The sequence below is a fragment of the Schistocerca cancellata genome, chromosome 2 (assembly GCF_023864275.1).
Source record: "Schistocerca cancellata isolate TAMUIC-IGC-003103 chromosome 2, iqSchCanc2.1, whole genome shotgun sequence".
In the NCBI taxonomy this organism is placed as follows: Eukaryota; Metazoa; Arthropoda; class Insecta; order Orthoptera; family Acrididae; genus Schistocerca; species Schistocerca cancellata.
Window position 1 is genome coordinate 287,511,506 of NC_064627.1, and position 22,092 is coordinate 287,533,597.

The 22,092-nt window shown below is 43.8% G+C and overlaps 1 protein-coding gene across 2 annotated transcripts in view; it reads right to left on the reverse strand.

The window, feature by feature from the left end:
• The window catches only part of LOC126161638 (alpha-methylacyl-CoA racemase), a 149,973-nt gene extending 140,559 nt beyond the window's left edge, over positions 1–9,414 (reverse strand). Inside the window, exon 1 of one of the 2 annotated variants that reach the window (XM_049917603.1) lies at positions 9,348–9,414. The gene's annotated coding sequence lies outside the window, so the exon portion shown is untranslated. Of the gene's footprint in view, positions 1–9,343 lie in introns of both variants that reach the window. The other variant, XM_049917605.1, reaches the window with a different exon arrangement.
• Positions 9,415–22,092: the final 12,678 nt, after the last annotated feature.

The following is a 22,092-nucleotide window of genomic DNA, read 5'->3' on the forward strand; positions in this document are numbered from 1 at the left end:
CCTAGCTCAGTCCTCTGGGTTTTTCTGACTGGGGTCACTGTACAGCACTCCCACTGATATGGTTCAAGAATTGGAGCAGGGATTCTACGGTCCCTTCAATATCTGCGAAATGATACGGAGGAGTTTGAAAGAATTTGCAGCTCACTGCAGAGACAATATCAGTATTGCCTCCAAATGTGAAGACGACACGTGAAAAGACTTTTAAGAGGTACGAAAAAATCAGTGATTTATAACTTGTAACAGGCTGAAGCAGTATTTTATACTGACGTAAGAATCTCAACACCAAGACATTATTAATGCAGGGTAATGAAATTCCGAGAATATGTTTGTCTATGTAATACATACAAGTGATTAACGTTGCAAGATCACAGGTTAAAGTAATCAAGAGACAGGCCATTACAGATGTGAAATTAATAACCTGTGTAACCGCCTATGACAAAAAGATGGAACACGCTTTAATGTATCGCCATGACTATTGCTTATCGGTCGATATGGATGCAGCCGACCGCTGTCCGAGCGGTTCTAGCCGCTTCAGTCCGGAACCGCGCTGCTGCTACGATCGCAGGCTCGAATCCTGCCTCGGGCTTGGATGTGTGTGATGTCTTAGGTTAGTTAGGCTTAAGTAGTTCTAAGTTATAGGGGACTGTATTCAAACATTATGAATCACCTGTAAGGGAACGATCTATTGATACGTAATCAGCATGGTTTCAGAGAACATCGTTCTTGTGCAACGCAGCCGGCTCTTTATTCGCACGAAGTAATGGCCGCTATCGACAGGGGATCTCAAGTTTATTCCGTATTTCTGGATTTCCGGAAAGCTTTTGACACCGTTCCTCACAAGCGACTTCTAATCAAGCTGCGGGCCCAGATGTGCGACTGGATTCGTGGTTTCCTGTCAGGAAGGTCGCAGTTTGTAGTAGACGGCAAATCATCGAGTAAAACTGAGGTGGTATCAGGTGTTTCCCAGGGAAGCGTCCTGGGACCTCTGCTGTTCCTGATCTATATAAATGACCTGGGTGACAATCTGAGCAGTTCTCTTAGGTTGTTCGCAGATGATGCTGTAATTTACCGTCTAGTAAGGTCATCCGAAGACCAGTATCAGTTGCAAAGCGATTTAGAAAAGATTGCTGTATGGTGTGGCAGGTGGCAGTTGACGCTAAATAACAAAAAGTGTGAGGTGATCTACATGAGTTCCAAAAGAAATCCGTTGGAATTCGATTACTCGATAAATAGTACAATTCTCAAGGCTGTCAATTCAACTAAGTACCTGGGGGTAAAAATTACGAACAACTTCAGTTGGAAAGACCACATAGATAATACTGTGGGGAAGGCGAGCCAAAGGTTGCGTTTCATTGGCAGGACACTTAGAAGATGCAACAAGTCCACTAAAGAGACAGCTTACACTACACTCGTTCGTCCTCTGTTAGAATATTGCTGCGCGGTGTGGGATCCTTACCAGGTGGGATTGACGGAGGACATCGAAAGAGTGCAAAAAAGGGCAGCTCGTTTTGTATTATCACGTAATAGGGGAGAGAGAGTGGCAGATATGACACGCGAGTTGGGATGGAAGTCATTAAAGCAAAGACGTTTTTCGTCGCGACGAGATCTATTTACGAAATTTCAGTCACCAATTTTCTCTTCCGAATGCGAAAATATTTTGTTGAGCCCAAGCTACATAGGTAGGAACGATCATCAAAATAAAGTAAGAGAAATCAGAGCTCGAACAGAAAGCTTTAGGTGTTCGTTTTTCCCGCGCGCTGTTCGGGAGTAGAATGGTAGAGAGATAGTATGATTGTGGTTCGACGAACCCTCTGCCAAGCACTTAAATGTGAATTGCAGAGTAATCATGTAGATGTAGATGTAGATGAAGACCTCAGATGTTAAGTCCCATAGTACTCAGAGCCATTTGAACCATTTTTGAACAGCGAGACTTTTCCAGTATCCAGCATGCGCTTTAAAACTGTTACTTGTAACAAAGATCTTGACATATAAGGGCAAATCTTTTAATCGGACTGGCGACAACATCAGAGCACAAAATAAAATAAAGAAATAAATAAATTACTACAAGAACAAACTTCAGTTGATCTGATATATTCTTTCTATTTGCATATTAACGTATAATACAGGCAGTTTATAGCAAATATCTTAATCATGATTGGCATTAACATGAATGCCCAGGAATCAATGATACTACTGAAGTCGCAAATGGCGCTGGCTTGGGACCACCGAAATGCACGCCACGGGGCGTCTGGCTCGGAGCTGTCCTTGAAGTAACCTATTTGTAAGAGTTCGTTGTGTCACTGTGGCATCAACTGCTTCCGGCCACCCAGGAAGATTAAGGAAATGCTGCGACCCGTGAAAGATAATCTTGGCCTGAGAGTACCGGGAATTTACAGCATTCCTTGCGAGTGTGGCAAAAGTTATGTGGGCCAGTCTATAAGAACTGTCGCCGATCGCGGTGTGGAACATCAGCGTCACCTGAAATACAGGTATCTAGAAAAATCAGCGGTGGCTGAGCACAGTTTGTTAAATAAACATAAGATTTTATTAGATGAAACAAGACTACTTGCTCACGCTTCAAACTATTGGGACTCTGTCATCAGGGAAGCAGTTGAAATTAGACTCTGTGAAAATAATTTCAACAGAGATTCCGGTTATGCACTCAGCAATGCATGGAAGCGCGCAATTGATATAGAAAGAGCGCAGAGGGAGACTTCTTACATTCCTCGCAGTTCTCCGCCTGTTGCGATGGATGGCGCTGCAAGCAACGCTGGATAAAGCGCGCAAACAAAATCTATGGATATAGAGGCCGCCACCTCAGTACGCATCGGTTTCACCGTGACGTCATCCAGCCAATGAGAAGCCGTCCACTGCTTATAAAAGCGGAAGCCTCACCGGTCCACGACAGTCAGTTTTACCCCTGACGAAGATGACGGAGGTAGTCATCGAAAGCTTGGGATTTTATCCAAATTTGACGCGGCAAGTAAACCGAGAACTTTTTATGCAAGGACTCCGTCGCGAAAGACTTCGTAGTCATATTAGTTTCCTCTACGGGGAGGATGTAGCGCGCAGCGTTCGTCGGCTGGAGAAACTGCGCTTGAAACAGTCACAGCTGCTGAGTAATCTGGCTTTTCTACAACGTTGTCGTGACAAGGAGGTTGTACCAAATTTCGCAGTTGTCAAACATCACATCCGAACTGCTGCAGTGAATAGAATTTTGCGGAAGACAAGTCATGCGATCGTCAGGGAGAGGATACATCATACGAGGTATGAACTGGATGCCAACGCTCGCTCTTTATATAGTTGCCATCTGTTTTTGTCTGCAGTTTTGTCACCTTGGGACTGGGAATGGGTAGACACGACCTTGGCTGCACATCAGCGAGCTAATTTAAGCAAGACTACAGCAAAACAGGCTGATAAATTTGTGCGCCTAAACCGGAGAAAAGGAACTTCTGGGTCCAGCGACGCACATCGCACTGTTATCAACTTCTCCGACAAGGAAATTGACGACGCCACCATCTCGGTTCTCAGTAAGGGACTGAACTTTTCTCCAGCTCCACAAAAGCTACCTGTGGCCGAGATTATCAGTGGAGTAGAACAAGCGGTTCGGCACCTTCCTGAAGAGGCAGCAGATGAGGTAAGGCTTGCAACTAGTCGGATTTTAGCAACAGCCAAGCCTCCTAAGCCCAATGTGAGCAGAGTGGAGAAACTAGCATTGAAATCGTTGGGGAAAGACGAAGAGTTAGTTGTACTACCAGCCGACAAAGGGAATGCCACAGTTATCCTCAATGCTACCGATTATCATAAGAAAGTGGCCATATTATTGGAAGATGCCACGTACCGTATTCTTAAACGGGATCCCACAGCAGCACTTAGTAGGAAGACAGGGGAGCTACTGAAAAACTCTGGCCTCCCAGAAGAACTAGTCAAGAATCTACGACCAAGAGCACCAAGGCCACCCAGGTTATATGGTCTACCCAAAGTCCATAAGGATGGGGTTCCGTTGAGACTTATTGTTAGTGCTATTGGGTCTCCTACATATCGGTTGGCAAAATACTTAACCAAATTATTAGCACCTATAGTCGGCCACTGCAGCCATCATATTACTAACTCACAAATGTTTGTTGACATTATAAAGCAGATGAGGATAGGTCCGAATGACATCATGATCAGCCTAGATGTGGTCTCTTTGTTTACAAAGGTTCCAGTGGAAGATACGTTAAAAATGTTGGCTGCTCATTTCTCTCCTGAAATACTAAAGTTATTTCGACACACTTTGACGACCACCTATTTTTTGTATGGTGGAAAATATTATGAAATGATTGACGGAACAGCCATGGGTTCGCCGCTGTCACCAGCCATAGCTAACTTCTTCATGGAGGATTTCGAAGAACGAGCGTTGAACAGTGCTCCCTTACGTCCATCCTGCTTCTTCAGGTATGTCGACGATACTTTTTTAATCTGGCCACATGGCAATGAGGCACTGCAGCAGTTGGTTGAACATTTGAATGGTATACATCAGAACATAAGATTTACAGTGGAGGTGGAGAAGGATGGAAAGTTACCCTTCTTAGATGTACTGGTGGAGCGAAAATCAGATGGACGTCTCGGACATTCCGTGCACAGAAAACCGACGCATACAGATTTATATCTAAACGCGCGTAGTTTTCACCACCCAGCTCAGAAGAGAGCTATGCTGAACACCTTGGTACACAGAGCAAGGACTATTTCGGACAAGGATCATCTCGGTTCTGAGATTAACCATCTGACGACGGTATTCATAAAAAATGGTTATTCTGATCGTGATATCAGATCTACTCTGGCGAAGAAACCAAGAAAGGACGCTGTTCGAACCGATCAAGAGGACCAACACATCGCGCGGCTACCATTCTGCGGTGCAACGACCAGCAAGATCGGCGGAGTCCTAAGCCGGCAAGGAATCAGACCAGTCTTCCGGCCACCCAGGAAGATTAAGGAAATGCTGCGACCCGTGAAAGATAATCTTGGCCTGAGAGTACCGGGAATTTACAGCATTCCTTGCGAGTGTGGCAAAAGTTATGTGGGCCAGTCTATAAGAACTGTCGCCGATCGCAGTGTGGAACATCAGCGTCACCTGAAATACAGGTATCTAGAAAAATCAGCGGTGGCTGAGCACAGTTTGTTAAATAAACATAAGATTTTATTAGATGAAACAAGACTACTTGCTCACGCTTCAAACTATTGGGACTCTGTCATCAGGGAAGCAGTTGAAATTAGACTCTGTGAAAATAATTTCAACAGAGATTCCGGTTATGCACTCAGCAATGCATGGAAGCGCGCAATTGATATAGAAAGAGCGCAGAGGGAGACTTCTTACATTCCTCGCAGTTCTCCGCCTGTTGCGATGGATGGCGCTGCAAGCAACGCTGGATAAAGCGCGCAAACAAAATCTATGGATATAGAGGCCGCCACCTCAGTACGCATCGGTTTCACCGTGACGTCATCCAGCCAATGAGAAGCCGTCCACTGCTTATAAAAGCGGAAGCCTCACCGGTCCACGACAGTCAGTTTTACCCCTGACGAAGATGACGGAGGTAGTCATCGAAAGCTTGGGATTTTATCCAAATTTGACGCGGCAAGTAAACCGAGAACTTTTTATGCAACTGCTGCTCAGATTGCTGCTGCAGATGCAGTACGATGTGCCAGAGCCATTCGCCGAATACGATGGTCTTCCCTGTCTTTAGTGCCACGTGGCCGTCCGGAGCCCAGTTTTCTTGAGACCGTACATTCTCGTGACCACCGCTGCCAGCAATCGTGAGTAGTGGCTACATTTCCGCCAAGCTTTTCTGGAGTATCGTAAAATGAAGATCCAGCATCTCGTAGCCCTATTATTACGACCTCGCTGCAACTCAGTGAGGTGCTGATAATGGCATCTTCGTCGCCTTAAAGACATTCTTGACTGATCAACGCACCACGACCAGTCTCGAAGGTAATTAACGCTCTCGACCAAGAATCCATATTCACGTCCGTTGGTTTCGCCAACTCGCAACCACATTATCACCTTCCAAAGTAACTTAGACCTCGGGGATTGGGTTGTTTGGCGGAAGAGACCAAAGAGCGTGGTCGTCGGTCTCATCGAATTAGGGAAGGACAGGGAAGGCAGTCGGTCGCGCCCTTTCAAAGGAACCATCCAGGCATTTGCCTGGAGTGATTTAGGGAAATCATGGAAAACCTAAATCAGAATGGTTGGACGCGGGATTGAACCGTCGTCCTCCCGAATGCGAGTCCAGTGTGCTAACCACTGCCCCACCTTGCTCGGTGTAGACCTCAGGCTACGCTACAAATCAGTGTCATCACATAGATTCTGTCGTTGAAATGAAGCCATTAATAACATTTCCAAAGAGCTGTAAGTATCTATAAAAAAGGCCAGTCAGAGGAAAAAGAATATGGACGGATCGTAGACAATGTGAGTAGTTTGCATAATTTTGTCACCAAAACCAAGAGTCGCATGTTAGCACTTCTCTACGTCGGAATGTCCGTGTATGCATACGAGCCTAACGAACAGTTATGTGGGTGAGTTGAGAATAAGAAACTGCATCTCTGGCTTCAACAGTGGGGTTGTTTGCTCTGTATTCATCGCCGAGGGCGCTGGTAGTCTGTCGGCATAGTCTTTGGCGAGTTGTCGCAGGGGATGTTTGTAAGGGTCAGCGCGAGACACTATGATTGTTAGAGGATAAGAAGTTTTCTGATATACCAGTTGGTCATACAGCATAGGTTAAGGTTTAATTAAACTGCTGACCACATAGCTCAGTTATAGGCAGCACTATGTGGTATTCTGTAAAATTTGTTTATGGTAAAAAGTTAACAGTACAATAGAAGGTTATTATCAATCGAAACCGTCGTGTAACACAATTCAATTTCCCCATTCGTAACGCATCCCGCTTTATGATAGATGCAAATGGCCATCTTGGCCGCATACTGAAGGCGGTGTGTCACAAGCACCTCCGCACGCAAGCTATTGCGGTAGGGTATAAAGCAGAGCATTTTCTACTTAATTTGGTACGTAACATATCATTGGAGATCTAATAACTGTAAGTAACTAATGCATAACCTATGAATTATGATTGACGTTGCATAAATCTGGAACACTGAAATTTACGATGGTTAGGAGCAATGTAACATTTTCCCCCTTTAGTGTTCCAGGGATAATGTACAATGGGACATGCTATTGCAAGTGAATTTGTACCGCATACACGCCATTGAAATGGGTGTTGTTGGACCGCTATTAGTGATTAATTTGCAAAATCGTTCCGTATTACGCTGAGTATAGTTCATTGTCTGCCTATAGTGACATATGTCAGGCAACTAGCAGTCTTCAACCAACGCGATGAAAGAGGCTACGGGCAGATAATACAGAACACATCCATTCTTTGTTGTGTGTACGATGTTTTCCTGTTCGTGGGAAGTGGATGTTGAAATTAATTGCTTTGGTACAGAAAAGACCTGTGCTATGGTGCAAGATTGCAGACATGCACAAAAGTAGTACTCTCTGAAATCAGACACTCTGTTTGTCAAACTGTAGTTCATATTGCTTTTCATCAAAGTTTGTAGATTTTTCTTCAACCGATAACGCAGCTTGTCGAAACTTAACAGACATCCAGTAGAAATTAAAAATAATTTGTTCTTGTTTATTCTAACCCCTTCAAACCGCAGCTAAAAAGCATCGAACCATTTTCTTTTTAGCGCTCCGTACCTTAATCCGTAAAACGGAATCTTTACAATGTCACTTTGTTGTTCGTTTGTCTGTCCGCCAGCCCGTCTGTTGAGCCCCTTTTTCTCAGGAGCTAGTAGAGGTATCAGCTTGAAATTTACAGTCTCTCGGCGATACAAAACATTTAATCTTCTTATTATTCAATGCAATCAAAAGATAACGGCCATGTCCGTCAGATGTTTTGACACTGTCAAACTCACTCAGAAAAACCTATAGGATAGTTCCCGTTGACCTAGAATTGATATTTGGCAAGGAGCAAGGTTTCACAGTATAAGCATAGGAAAAAACGTGAAAATTGTTAATTTGTAATGTCTCAAACATTCTTATTGCTGTTGTGTCTGTCCGTCTGTTAAGACCCAACTACAAGTTGACATTTATGTTAAATACTAAGGTCGCCATGTCACGGACTGCGCGTCCCCTCCCGCCGGAGTTTCGAGTCTCCCCTCGGGCATGTGTGTGTGTGTGTGTGTGTGTGTGTGTGTGTGTGTGTGTGTGTGTGTGTGTGTTCTTAGCATAAGTTAGTTTAAGTAGTGTGTAAGTCTAGGGACCGATGGCCTCAGCTGTTTGGTCCGTGAGGAATTCACAAACACGCAAGTACTAAGTTCAACAGCCTTTGGCATTATTAAAAATTTAAGCTTCAAAGTCAAAAGATGCGATCGTTTACGTCACATTTTTTAATACTGACAAACTCACTCCTGAAAGCTACTGCCGACTTACCTATATGATTACTAAGTTTGTACGGAGCCCTCGAAGCGCTAGTCCTACTCACATTTGTTCTTTTTTTTTTTTATTTATGGAACGAACCCAGTGGACCCTCTGGAGCCATTGTCCAGAGCAGACAAAGCACTGAACTTTCATCTACCACTGTAGAAATGACTGCCCGCCTCAAACCTGCTATAGGTCTGCTTGTCACATTACAGCGATAGAAATGCACTGATATTTAAGTTTAAAAACTTTTCCAAATTTTCAGCAACATTTCATATGCTGTAATGTATGGTCTAAAATGTAGTGAACGATAGGTTACATGCAATCACACTTTTACAATACATAATTTGTGAATCAAATACATAGGCCAGACTACTGAGATTTCATAATCACAATGATAAGGTAAGTGATTGGTACCAGAGCCGTGTACTCCCGTAACAGATCTGGCACCCTAATTTACATAAGAATGTCTTAGAACAATGTAATTGGGCACGCCGACACACAGCTACTGGCGCGGCTCATTGCTGGATCGTGTGAAAAAACGGTTACCACAGCACAAAGCAGTTCGCCGTACCGCTGAACTCTTGCGTGTGAAAGAGGACAATTGTTCGCACACTAGTCAAGCTAGTGCGATCGTAACCTCGATTATTTCACCTCTTGGAATCACCCTTAGCTTTCAGCCGTGATTCTTTCACAGGAATGATCTGGCTTTAACTTCACAAATACTGCATTTTGAAGCAGATCAGCTTACGAACCGTAAACGCCTTTGCGAGTTAAATCTGTTTTTTAGGCTAGCTACTGATTAACGAGGACATTGGCGATTTCGGACTACCTTAAGGGATACCAATGCGGATATTTCTTAGCAACACACGATCAACAGGCACTTACTTACACTTAACGTAGGCTGCTCGGCTGCAGTTACCGCTGTGGTGGCAGGATGTGTGTGCCGTCGGACAACCTCAACACAACTGAAACACGGCAGCAGGCGCACGTGATTACGTCACTGCTTGCGGCACCGAGCTGCTTCGTCCAACGGGTGGCGTGCGAACGCAGTAGAGATGCGCCGGCTTAGTAAGATTGCTTTAAAACAAGAAGTTGATTTAAGCCGTCTCGTAACGATTTTCTATGATCCGAATGGATGGACGCGACAGAGTTAAATACTTACTATATTAAAAAGGCTCACAATTTACTTTTTTGTGTAAAACAGTTGTTTTAAAGTCAATAGTGTTATTTAATTGTTTTGTTTTCTTTATTCAAGGCAATAGTTTTACATTTTGGCTGGAAGATATAATTGCAGCAACAAAAGATCACAGCATTTCTTCAAAGTTCGAACAGAGAGATGATATGACACAAAAATTTACAAACTTCGAAATATGCGGGCGGCCATTACACTGAATCATTATCCGATAAAAGAGAAGTATTTTCTGGAGGATCTTGTGTATATGTCAGATTAGAACTGTATCTGAGGTCCCACTGCACTGACGCCAGTGTTTCTCTCCGTACCGGAGCCAAACTGCTTCGGTCTTGTGTGAATCCGACCATGAGTGGACCAGTTGTGTTCTGTCGCAGCGTTTGCCTAATTCACAGTTTTCTCCACCAGCTCTATGGAGACATGTGATTAGCAGCAGCCCACGGGTAATTTTCCGACAAGAAAGCATCACTAGTTCAAAATTCCGCTAAATTTTGGCACAATAATTCCGGAGTCAAGTAGAAGTAAATTCCTTAGTGATGCTGCTTAGTCCATTGCTCGATTTTCCTCATTTGCAGTATGAGCTCTTCCCTTAAACTGTGGGCCCAGAAGATTTGATACTGTGTGGATCATTTTGCACGTAAACTGTCACAGCAGTTGTTGTAAGTGATAGCTCTGCAGAAAATTTTCAGTGGAATAATAACACAGCGAGCTGGTTGAAAATAATTTTTAATATATTTATCTATTTTCGACACCTCTAAGGATGTCTTTATCAGAATAAAAAATTTAAAGCCCTATAAAATAATAATAGAAAAATAAGTTTGACGGAAACATTAGCCAAGATGAAAAATGTCATAACATAGAAAGATTACTTACGTAAATTACACTGCGAGAAGGCAATAGTCAAATTTTGGAGCAAACATACTCAAGTCAAAAATTTAAAAAAAACGTCACAGTCTTTGGCACATACGCCTTGCAAGGAACAACGTCAGACTGAGCGTCTCAGTGGCTTACATTGCTGCTACGAAAACAAGATACAAGTTGCGCCGCCTACCTGGTGCGGACAGTGCCCATTTGAAACATTATAACGGGAATAATCGAATTAAAAGACAGTTAATTATGAAAACACCATATTCAAAGGATGAGAGCTTAATATATTTTTGAAAGTACAAAGTAGTCAAGTAAATGATGTATGATGTAGTGCTAAGAACCGTCTATTGGGCTTTAGGAAATGCCAATTACACAAAGTACAGAATATTGTAGAATATTTACACAAACAGCTGCACAGACCAAAAAGCAAATGCATATCTATTAGAGATGGGCAAAACTGTTCTTTTCAGAGATTGGATCAGAACTGTTCACTCCCTGAAATGAATTAGCTCTTTTTCATGACTCACCACTCATTTACAATAGAAAATAAATGGAAGGCACATTGCCCTTTAAACTTGGTTTATTCCAGTACTATACCTGTATTTTGATCTTATTTGATCCTGTTTTGAAGTAACACAGATAATGAGTAAGAGTTTTGTATTGTTTATTGAAATTTCCACGATATGACAAAGTTTTTGATTATTGATTTATTTTGCACTATCGTGGTTTTTTGGGTGATCGGAAAATGTTGTAACTTGAGATTTACATTAACAATATATTTGGCTATAATGTATTAAAATTTCATTAACCTCATACAAATACATCGCAAGCCATATATTTTTAAAGTGAACGTTTCCTTCCGAAGACGCCTAAAATCGCAAAATCCGTACCAGAATAAGAAAAAAAATATAAATTTGACTGTAAAACGAAAGTGCTGCATATAGCCTTACGCAGAATAAAACAAGGAAAATATTGGTGTATCACATTTTGCGATACGTTTATCGGTTCGCTCATAATTAAAGCGTAAATTCGAGTGTCCATAATAAAAATCCTATTGTAAGAGGAGTCATCAGGAACCTAATCTAATCAGTTTAAACAAATAAAAATAAAATAAAACAATTGATGTATACATAACATAATAATGTAATATACATAGCGGTATTACTACGAAGAACAATATCCAGTAGGGATGAACTCCGATGCAGAGGCGCTGAGTCGAGCAGGTCGAGCTGCAAGCTGTATTACTACGTGAGCTGAGACCGCAGAGACCACAGTGACACCTGAGTCGCTTTGCTCAACGCTCTGGCTAGAGTCAAGACAGTGGGGTGAGCGTTGAGCGGGCGAGTTCCGAGGGTGGGGGGAGCGGTGAACTCACCCGCACCGAGACAAATCGTCCGTTCCCTTGCGAGCAGGTTGTTGCAAGTAGTTCCTATGTTATCCGCTAGGTGGCTCTCTGTGCTGTTGCTCGCATCAACTGCCCAGAGGGCAGGACGTGCGACTGAAACGATCGCCGACAGAGTGCGATGCGAAGTTAAGCTGCGCCAGACACTGCAGACGACGCACAGAGACGGCACGGCATATGTGAAACACAAAATCCAATGGGGCACTGCACAATGCAGGCAGCCAAGGTAGAAGCAGGGCAGAGGCCGGCGCTGGCTGTGTTGTGTGGCGTGCACTGTGCTCTGACCAGCAGAGGCGCTGCTGATATGCTCCGTCTCTCTCTCTCTCTCTCTCTCTCTCTCTCTCTCTGCCGTGGGAAACGTTTGGGGCTACCGTTCTTTTTTTCTGAATCACTGATAGTTCACTCCTTCGAAAGATTGAACTATATGAATTAGTTCAAGAGCGGATCCCCCATCTCTAATATCTATATGAGATTGGAAGAAAAGATGTTTCAGAACTACAGGCAGTAGAGCGTAGTAAAAAAATAGAGGAATCAAAAGTAATGGATTAAAGCCATTGAAAAAATGTTTGTTAAGTAACTGTAATTGTTCGTCGAGGATGAGGCCATCGTTCTTAGAAAGATGCTTCAAAATCTCCAGCTCTTCGAGTGCGTCGAGGCTGACCTTTCTTTTCCCTAAGTAAAATGGAAATTTCTTCAACACTTTTCTGTTTGTGATCAGCAAAAGTGTAACTATATACATTAGTGCCACTTTTACCCAGTAAATCTTCTTCATACTTGACAATGAAAAATTTCCAGTTTATCCTATGTAATAACCATGACAAGTATCACAGGTGATTTTATAAACTTCTGAACTGTGTATAGGAGCAACAGCGTCTTGAGATTGCGAATAGGGTTTTTCTGCAAGTTATTGCCTATAGAAAAGGCAACTTTGAATCCATATTATTTAACTATAAGACGAAGAATTCTATAAGAAACAGGTCCTAAAACTGGAATCGAATAATATTTTTTATATTCGTTAGTGTCAGATACAGGACTGATGCCTAAAGGAGTCACTTTAGCGTCAGTTTTAACTTTGAAGATCGTTCATAAATGTTATTAACTGCAGTTCTATAAGAAACAGGCCCTAACAATGGAATCGAAAAAACATTTTTGTACTCGTTACTGTCAGAAACAGCACTGATGCCTAAAAGAGTCATTTTGGCTTCAGTTTTAACTCTGAAGAGAATCGTAACTGTTATTAACTACAATAGTCTTTATTAAATCCATCTCATCATTAAGCTTGTCTGGTGACGAAGACACAGAAACTCCAAGATGAATGACTGAATAGAAAAATGCTTTTTTATGGAAATGAGGACGTACTGAACTAGCGGTCATAATCTGATCTCTATTAGTGACTTCTCGAATAGTGCCGAATGGAAGTCTGTCGTTGTCTATGGCAATACGGGGTCCAAGTATCGTAGCTGACGATCATTACTTTCTAATTCACAAGTCAAGCTGATTTTTGCTTGAAGGCTATCAAAAATTTCAAACAAATGCTCAACACCTTCCCAGGAACCATTGAATATGATCAAAATGTCGTCTACGTACCGAGAATATGGCACAATATCCAGTTTAGTAGCTGAAAAATTAATCAAGAATTTTTCTTCTAGCGAATTAATGAAAATATTGGCCAGTAGATTACCCATTGCCAGGCGGCCAGGTTGATGGTATAGTTTGCCACTGAAATCAAAATACCTATATTTTACTACTGTGCCTAGCAGACGAATAAGGTCAGTGATTTGCTCATAAGAAATATCTTTTTTAAAAGTATGTAGATTTTTTTAATGCTGTCTATAGTTGTTTGAACAGGTACATTAGTATGAAGGTTCGTAATATCAGTGAAAAGAATTAGCATTATGAGCACACAGCAAATCGTTGATTTTATTCATTAGGTTTTGACAATTGGCGATAAAATAAAAAAGTCCCTAGTTTTTCGAAATAATTTTTCTGTCGTCAATAGTCAAAACCTAATCAGTAAAATCAAATAATCATCTTACAATACAGCGTGGTCTATCGGTTGGTACACGTGGTTCTGCTAAGAGTATTATGACACTGGGAGATAGTCCGTCCTTTTAATTGACAGGTCCTTAACATGTTCTGTTAAGTGGTTATCAGAAAAAAAACACCCCTCCCCCTCCCTCTCCTCCTCCCTCTCCCCCTCCTGCTCCCCCGCCCCTCTGGGAAACCCCTTACCGCTACATGCACACTTTTGATATCAATTTGATTGATTAAATAATTAAATCAATCAAGTAATTAACTCCTCCCACTATGGGAAACCCCCCAGCTCTCCCTCCCCCCCCCACTCCCCCACATGGAAAACGGCGGGAAAATGACTCATCTGATTGGCCATTTGCCGGTAAATAGGTTGCAGTGTATGGAATATTGTTTTAACAATTTAGTCTATGTGTGGAATATTGTTCATTTAGACAATTTGTCGGATACAAGACTGTGTAGTATATACACTCCTGGAAATGGAAAAAAGAACACATTGACACCGGTGTGTCAGACCCACCATACTTGCTCCGGACACTGCGAGAGGGCTGTACAAGCAATGATCACACGCACGGCACAGCGGACACACCAGGAACCGCGGTGTTGGCCGTCGAATGGCGCTAGCTGCGCAGCATTTGTGCACCGCCGCCGTCAGTGTCAGACAGTTTGCCGTGGCATACGGAGCTCCATCGCAGTCTTTAACACTGGTAGCATGCCGCGACAGCGTGGACGTGAACCGTATGTGCAGTTGACGGACTTTGAGCGAGGGCGTATAGTGGGCATGCGGGAGGCCGGGTGGACGTACCGCCGAATTGCTCAACACGTGGGGCGTGAGGTCTCCACAGTACATCGATGTTGTCGCCAGTGGTCGGCGGAAGGTGCACGTGCCCGTCGACCTGGGACCGGACCGCAGCGACGCACGGATGCACACCAAGACCGTAGGATCCTACGCAGTGCCGTAGGGGACCGCACCGCCACTTCCCAGCAAATTAGGGACACTGTTGCTCCTGGGGTATCGGCGAGGACCATTCGCAACCGTCTCCATGAAGCTAGGCTACGGTCCCGCACACCGTTAGGCCGTCTTCCGCTCATGCCCCAACATCGTGCAGCCCGCCTCCAGTGGTGTCGCGACAGGCGTGAATGGAGGGACGAATGGAGACGTGTCGTCTTCAGCGATGAGAGTCGCTTCTGCCTTGGTGCCAATGATGGTCGTATGCGTGTTTGGCGCCGTGCAGGTGAGCGCCACAATCAGGACTGCATACGACCGAGGCACACAGGGCCAACACCCGGCATCATGGTGTGGGGAGCGATCTCCTACACTGGCCGTACACCACTGGTGATCGTCGAGGGGACACTGAATAGTGCACGGTACATCCAAACCGTCATCGAACCCATCGTTCTACCATTCCTAGACCGGCAAGGGAACTTGCTGTTCCAACAGGACAATGCACGTCCGCATGTATCCCGTGCCACCCAACGTGCTCTAGAAGGTGTAAGTCAACTACCCTGGCCAGCAAGATCTCCGGATCTGTCCCCCATTGAGCATGTTTGGGACTGGATGAAGCGTCGTCTCACGCGGTCTGCACGTCCAGCACGAACGCTGGTCCAACTGAGGTGCCAGGTGGAAATGGCATGGCAAGCCGTTCCACAGGACTACATCCAGCATCTCTACGATCGTCTCCATGGGAGAATAGCAGCCTGCATTGCTGCGAAAGGTGGATATACACTGTACTAGTGCCGACATTGTGCATGCTCTGTTGCCTGTGTCTATGTGCCTGTGGTTCTGTCAGTGTGATCATGTGATGTATATGACCCCAGGAATGTGTCAATAAAGTTTCCCCTTCCTGGGACAATGAATTCACGGTGTTCTTATTTCAATTCCCAGGAGTGTAGTTTGTTTATTTATGTAAAGAATTCGATGGGATATCGATATCAGTGTATGTTTAATTGTTTAAACAATTTAGAAAATATGTAGAATATTGTTTATTTAAACAATTTATGGGATACAGGGCGATGTATGGAATATAGTATATTTATTTATAGAGGGTGATTATAATTAAAGCTAAACTTTCGAAACGCTGTAGAAATAACACCACTGGTCTGAATGACGTCAAATTGCAACGGAATATTATCGGAGAAGGAGGAAAACGTATGGCAGAAGAAGAAAAATAGTGTGAAAGTTGATCAATAGATGACGCTGTATGTGTCAGAATACGTAAGTGTAATCACTTTTCATGGGCACGATCCACTGAAGTTGGTATAAACACGACTGGTACAAGGCTTTTCCTCCTTGCGCGTCTGCGACGTTTGCAATGATTGTCTCAATGCAGGATCGCGCTCTGCTTGTAAAGCTGTATTACAAGAATGATGACAGTGCACACGTCGCTCTGCAGAAGTTCCGGACACTGAAGGGTTTGAAAAAAAGGCGTTAATCCGATGACTGCCTTGAGTCTGGAGAAAATGATTCGGAAATTCGAAAAGACGGTTTCTTTTGGTGTGCAACCTGGTAGAGGGAGGAAACGATTCGCCGTCAGTGGAAGCAGTGCCCACAGCAATGCGGGAGGAGACGAATAGAGGTGTGCAAACGTGTAGCGCACGGAGAATTGCCCGAACATTGGACATACTCCTGAGCATGGAGCATAAAATCCTACGAAACATCTTTTTTTGCTATCCATTCAAAATTACCCATGTGTACGAGTTGCTTCCTGTTGACCTGCCAGCAAGGGAGACCATTGCTGTAGAATTTCTTGCTCGCATGGAAGTGGACAATGATTGACCGTGGAAGATTCGTGGACAGACGAAGCCCACTTCCATCTGACAAGATATGTCAATACACAGAATATGGGCAACGGAAAATCCACACGCAAATCAATCAGTACGGCTTCATCCTGAAAAGGTCAGTGTGTGGTACGGGTTTATGGCATCATTTATCATAGGGCCATATTTTTTCGAAGAGATAGGTGCTTCCGGTCCTGTCACTGGTAATATGCTGTCACTGGTAAGTGCTATGAGTGCCTTTTGCGAAACCACGTCATTCCAGCTCTCCAACAGCGTGGGCGTGTGGATGCGATCACTTTTATGCAAGATGGCACACCTCCGCACTTTGCAAACCTAGTTAAGCAGCTGCTGAAGTGCCATATTGGTAATGCTAGAATTATCAGCCGCCATTTCCCTACAGCCTGGCCGTCCCGATCACCTCATCTTAATCCGTGTGACTTCTGGCTGTGGGCTTTTCTGAAAGATGTTCTGTTCAGTGTTCCGATTGCAAACTTAGCTGCATTGAAGGCACGCACTGCGCAGCACATTGTGAAGGTGACCCTAGAAACTCTTCGATCAGTTGTGGAACATGCTGCTTCTCGATTTCGACTTGTTGCGGAAAACGGTGGATAGCATATTGAGCCGGCCGCTGTGACCGAGCGGTTCTAGGCGCTTCAGTCCGGAACCGCGCTGCTGCTACGGTCGCAGGTTCGAATCCTGCATCGAGCATGGATGTGTGTGATGTCCTTAGGTTAGTTAGGTTTAAGTAGTTCTAAATCTAGGAGACTGATGACCTCAAGTGTTAAGTCCCATAGTGCCTAGAGCCGCTTACAGCATATTGAACAGCCGGCCGGAGTGGACGAGCGGTTCTAGGCGCTACAGTCTGGAACCGTGCGACTGCTACGGCCACAGGTTCGAATCCTGCCTCGGGCATGGATGTGTGTGCTGTCCTTAGGTTAGTTAGGTTTAAGTAGTACTAAGTTCTAGGGGAATGATGACCTCAAAAGTTAAGTCCCATAGTGCTCAGAGCCATTTGAACCAAGCATATTGAACATGTTTTGCACCAGTCACACGAAAATTAATAATCCGATTTGATTTTGATTGATGATATTTATGCGGTTTTTGGGGTCAGCGCAATTAAAAGCTGATGTGATTGATGCTTTTTATGCGGTTTTTGGCCTCAGCACAATAAAAAATCGATGTGAGTGATGCTTTTTATCTGGTTTTTGGCCTCAGGACAGTAAAAAACCGATTCTTCCCATCCGAAGTGATATGGCGTTGCCGTGGTGGATGGGCTTACGTAACTAACGGTATCACACCTGTACACCCATGCACACTGAGCAGTACAGTTCGTTTAACGTCAAACGTACACCTTAGTCATAGTTGTATGACTCATTTGTCACTTGTAGTCGACCACTATTAAATTATGATACTTACAGCACTATTAAATTATGATACTTACAGCACTATCTATTGCTGCATTTTGTAACTATTTATCTTTCTTCTGCTATACGTTTCCCCCTTTTCGAATAACATTCTGTTGCAATTTGACGTCTTTCTGACCAGTAGTGTTATTTCTACAGCGGTTTGAAAGTTTGCCTTTAATTATAATCACCCTGTATAAAGAATTTGGACGGAAATCGGTTGAAGTCTATGTAATACTGATTAAACAATTTAGACAACGTGTTTAATATTGTTTATTTAAACAGTTTATGGGATGTATGGCAGTATGCGGATTATAGTTTATCCATTTATTTAAAGAATTTGGCGGGAAATCGATTGCAGTCTATGGAATATTGTTCAAACTGTATAGAAAATATGTGGAATATTGTTTATTTTAATAAATTACTGGATACAAAGTGGCAGTGGCTAATACATATGGGGGCCGCCTGCATTGCCACCCGCGCCGCCCCTGCCACTCACCCCATCCTCTATTCGTTCGTTTCTTTTGTTAGTCGACTTGACTGAATCGAGATATCGAGTAGTTCTACTTTCCTATGTAGCACGCGTGTCCGTGTCAGCGTATTTTATACGTTTCTGCCTGGCACATAGGAATCGACTTAATGGCGTAGCTCTGTTGAACGCTCACCCTGACATTGATTGTCCTATTGACGATGTAATTAACCAATTTGCCAGAAGAACGCGCGCATAGAATTCATCATTTAAGGAAGAGAACAACTGTAACTTTTTATATCATAAGATAGCATTGTCTTATATCTGTGTATAATCAGTTAAAATAAAACTTTCTTGAACTTGGCATGTGACTTGATTATTTTTTATTACGGTAAAATTAAAGGTAGCTCAAGATATCTTGAGGTTTTTATGTATCCGCCACTGCAAGTTGGTGTACGGAATATTTAAACAATTCTTGTAAGGAAACACATAATTAAACCGCATAGATCACTTAAAGATATCTGAAATAGAATGCGATTTTCGCTCTGCAGCGGAGTGTGCGCTCATATAAAACTTCCTGGCAGATTGAAACTATGTACAGGACCGAGACTCGAACTCTGGACCTTTGCCTTTCGCGGGCAAGTGCTCTACCACCTTTTTATTTATTTTCTTCCATTTTGTTCGGTATTGCTCATTGCGTTCGGTCTGGGTGGACGTCACAAGACATCTGTTCAGTTTGATCGTTGATTCCTTTACTCAGTTTTTCCATTACAGAGGGCGAGCTACCGTGCTGGCCACCTGAGCTATCCGAGCACGGCTCACAATCCGTCCTCATGGCTTTAATTCTGCCAGTACCTCGTCTCCTAGAGTTTTGGACAACATGGTTGTGGAGATGAAGCAGCGATTAGTATGATTAATCAATTATACAAAAATTCGCATTTATTATTATTATTATGATACCGCCAACCGGTTTCAACCCAACGTAGGGGTCATCTTCTGGGCGTTTACACCATCGGTCGACTGCTGGTGGTGTCACTCCTGTCTACATAACATAGTTTCCTGCCATTATGTAGACAGGAGTGACACCACCAGCAGTCGACAAATGGTGTAAACACCCAGAAGATGACCCCTACGTTGCGCTGAAACCGGTTGGCGGTATAATAATAAGAAGAATAAATGCGATTAAGACTGTTTTTGAATAATTGACCTCGTCTCCTACCTTCCAAACTTCACAGAAGCTCTTCTGCGGACCTTGTAGAACTAGCACTCCTGGAAGAACGGATATTGCGGAGACATGGCTTAGCCACAGCCTTGGGGATGTTTCCAGAATGAGATTTTCACTCTGCAGCGGAGTGTGCGCTGATGTGAAGATCCCGAGTTCGAGTCTCCGTCCGGCACACAGTTTTAATCTGCCAGGAAGTTTCATATCTGAAATACAAAATTGTTGAGGCTTTCGTGGCCACTTGTTGACAAACTGCCTATTGGCTTCTGTCTCGGGTTCTTCGGCCGACGTTCATCTAATGATTTTTCTGACGTTTCGCCAGCACGAGTGGCTGGCATTGTCAAAGCTTCACCCTCCATTGCCGGTGGTGAACTGGAGGCGAGCTCGCGGCCGCAGACTATATGTACCTGGCGCGCCAACGTCCGAGGGCTTCTCCACGGTCATTTCCGGTGCGGTTCTCCTCTTGCTACCTGCGACGGTCGTTCGCTGCAGTACGGGAAGCCAGGATCCGTTTACCTTAAGGCTTTCCTCCTTCTTGTTGAAACTGTTCGCGTGTTTTTGGATTTCTACAGCTTCTCTGAACAAGCGCGTGTGATAGTGCTTCTCTACAGCCAGAACTTCCGTGTCGGAGAATTTTATTACGTGGTCGGTCTCATTCAGTGCGTGCTCTGCCACGGCCGATTTCTCCACCTGCCCCAACCTGCAATGTCGCTTATGCTCTTTGATCCTGGTGTTAATGGATCGTCCAGTCATTCCGACATAAACTTTTCCGCATGTGCAAGGTATACGGTATATTCCCGACATTGCAAGTGGGTCTCTTTTCTCCTTCGCCGATCTAAGACACTCTTTGATCTTCCTTGTCGGTTTGAAAATCGTCTTTACGCCGTGTTTGCGCAATATACGGCCGATTCTGTCCGTCACTCTGGGAATGTATGGCAGAAAGGCCGTACCCGACAGTTCTTTTTCTGGTTCCTTACTTCGCCGAGTGTTTGGCTCTGTTACACTTCTAATGTAATTTGTGGAGTACCCATTGCTCCTCAGAACAGTTTCCAGGTGTTGCATTTCTCGTTTGAGGTGTTGAGGCTCACATATTCGTCCTGCTCTCTTTACGAGCGTACTAATCATGCCTCTTTTTTGGCTCGGGTGGTGGTTTGACAGTTTGTGCAGGTATCGGTCCATGTGTGTCGGTTTTCGATACACGCTGTGTCCCAGGTTTTCGCCGTCCCTTGTGACCAGCACATCTAGAAATGGCAGTTTCTTGTCTTTTTCTACTTCCATGGTAAATGCTATGTTGGCATGGAGGCTGTTCAAGTGTCTCAGGAATATCTGAAATACCTTTTCGCGTCTCGCCACCTGCGCAGGCTGTCCAGAGTCACGGCGAGCCGGAGGGACTTGGAAGAACCACCTGGCTCCTCACACTGTTGTTGGCTCCAAATCTCAAGTGACGTCCTGTTTCTGCATGTGTGAACCAACCTGTCTGATCCCAGAGCACGTGAAAGACGCCTTCTTTCAAAGCAAATACATGAAATACTACCGAAGTTAATAATTAATTTCCGGTCGCATAATCGTCATGTAGGGAATATAAGGCGGTCGCGGTAGCTATTTGTGAACACACACAAACTGACGATGTCACAAAATTAATAGCAGGCTGACTCGAAATACGCCTTAGAAAAGATAGCCACCTACAAAGAAAGAGAGAGAGTTTGAGAGGAAGAGCTGTAGTTTGCTTTGCAGATCACGTAACAACTGGCATGGGATATTTCATTCCGCCGTGTACTCCAAACTACCCCAGCCTTCCTGGTGCACTTTTCCTGTGGTACACGTCACGAACTGCTTCAGCAGTTATTAATTCTGGTGCCGAATATCAGATCCACGAGAAGTCACAAATGTTGCTTCAGAAGATGTGGCACAGGAAATATTGATTAAATCGTTAATATAGGCGTTCAAACAATTTGCTTCACACGGTTTAAAACTGCTCGAAATAAAAAAAAAAAGATCGACACTGCACAGCAGTTTGCATGCATAAACAACAGTGTTATATTTCTGACGAGAAATTTCATTAAATAATCCAAACCTATTATTATTTGATATCACGATTTGAAGCGAAGACGAATGAAAAGATAGTGGGAATTTCAAATTTCGACATGAATTCATACGTCATGGTTATGGAATTTCCGACCACTACAGGTCTGCTAAGTGTATTTTCTTTTTAAAGAATTATAGAATTCCTAAACTGATTCTCTCTGCTACAGCATCGCGAAGAAGGAGGGAGG